Source organism: Varroa destructor, unplaced genomic scaffold (genome assembly GCF_002443255.2).
Source record: "Varroa destructor unplaced genomic scaffold, Vdes_3.0 BEIS01000007.1, whole genome shotgun sequence".
In the NCBI taxonomy this organism is placed as follows: Eukaryota; Metazoa; Arthropoda; class Arachnida; order Mesostigmata; family Varroidae; genus Varroa; species Varroa destructor.
In genome coordinates, this window is record NW_019211460.1 from 29,995,497 (window position 1) to 29,997,708 (window position 2,212).

The window sequence follows — 2,212 nt, forward strand, 5'->3', positions numbered from 1 at the left end:
CTACTTAAACCTTCTGTCGGTACGCAGCCACAGTGGCCTACTTAGTCAGTCAATCATTTGAAACCGAAGGTCCTGCAAAGGTTTATTAACATTTTGCTCGATTTTCAAACGAGCTGCGATAATGATGTTTGTTTTTTGTCTTTCCTCTACCGTAAGCGGGCGCTTATGTATAATAAAACAATCTGAATCCATGACTCATATATATATATATATATATGTGTGTGTGTGTGCTTATTTAGTTAAGGAATTTTTGTAGCTGTTCTTATAATTTACTATCATGTTTATATCACTACTCTTATCGTCGTTTCGGTACGTTATCATAATTATTGTTTATATTTTTTTGCTTTATTATAATCTAAATTGAAATCTAGGTAAGGCAAACAACAAATTCGTAATCCATTGCATTAATAGTATTAATAATAATATTATAGCAATTATAAGTCAACAACAAGAAACAGGTACGCAGCAACAAAACCTCACCGGGCCCGACTTGTCGATCATCCCGACTGTTTTTAATACATTCTAATGACAATAGGCTTAACTATTTTCCTGGCCAATTTTGAATGTTACGAAACTTTTCAAAGACGCGAAATACCGTACGTCTTTTTAATTCCAGAAGTTAGAAGTTAATACCCGGCTTTTCTAGGTCCCTGGTTGCTGAGGTCGATAGCCTAAGCGGTTTTCAAAACAATTAAACAAAGTACGCTTCAGCGCGTCCGTTTCTAATAGTTACGTGCGCTTTGACGCGCGAGGCTTTCGGATACGATCGACACGTTTGTCGGGCCCCACATTTCGAGTATAGTTGCCTAGAGAGTGAGAAACTAACGTCATCTTCGTCTTCTTCCGCGTTAGCCTTCTCGTCACTATATTATGTCTGAGGGGTAAGCGGGACCAGGCGAAAGGTTTGCAGTCGCCACCAGTGGGCAGACTGAACCAAGCCCGCAACCAATCAAATGCCCCTGCACGAATTGTGCTCTATCGCTGGAATGAAGAGGTCGACATACGGACAACCATGTTTATCTTCTTTGCCCCTCGGTCCCAACAAGATGATGCCCATATCACCAGCAGTGTAGCATTATCGGTTATTGGTCACTTTTAAATATTCACAGTTATATATTTGCGTAAGTGAAGTTATGGACTATCTAGCTCCTGTTCTTAGTTTTATGAGTAGTGTAGTTACGGCCATGACATCGTTTGATGTACCTGTTGGTCTACCTGCAAGTAGGTCATTGTGCAAATAGGGCTTACACGATGAAATGTATCGTTCCTTGGAGCTTGGTCAGCTATGTATGATAATATTTAGTGTTGAGCGCGTGTAGTATGTATTTGGTCAGCTGAAGCCGCCGCAGCCGAATTTTTTTCCATAATTTCATTTGCAGATTGACCTGTTGCTGCATTGTCAGTTAACTACTATTGTTCGTTTAGAGAACCATTAAGTGAAAACACCGATAGGGGCAGGCGTGAGCTGTGGATGGGCGGGTACGAAGCGGAGTAGTAATTTAGGTAATGCTCATTTCGATATCTGGCAGGGTATTAAGATGTATAAATGAACGCCGAAAGGGAAAGCTAGGGTTTTGCCAGGTCGTTCCAGGTAGACACCTTCAATGATCAGCATAGCTTCGTTTCTATAGTGCGATGCCAGACCCGCGATGGCAACTCACAATACTCGATAGTACAATTGAAACAATACATCTAGCAACAATAAGCGTTGATACTAAGCAAAAGTGCGTGTCTCGTGATCTCGTACGTATCTTCTAGTGCTATATGCAATTGCTTTTTCCCGTTCTACTTTTTGTTGTTAGCGTAGACATTTATAAGTCGGTAACCATACGAAGCGTCTCTGGCCAGACACCCATTGTATATCTATTGGAACTGTTACGTGTTACCTGTTTAATTTCAATATGTCGTATTAGTAATAGTTGCTTTTTAGCAGGTTGCCACATCATTCTCTCGCAGAGTTCTAGACGCACTCGTGCGTCAGGCATACACGTACATCATATAGACATTATCGTGCTTATAGTTTATTATCAATAGATTATTACTGCTGCCATATATAGCGTTCGATTGATACTTTCGGACGTCTCATTCTTTATTCCAGGATGATCGACTGGCATTTATCTAAGTCAGTAGCATTATAATAACATTGTAGTATTATTTTTTCATTGTTATTACTTCCAGTTGTTATAATCACTGTCATGGTCATTAATGTTAT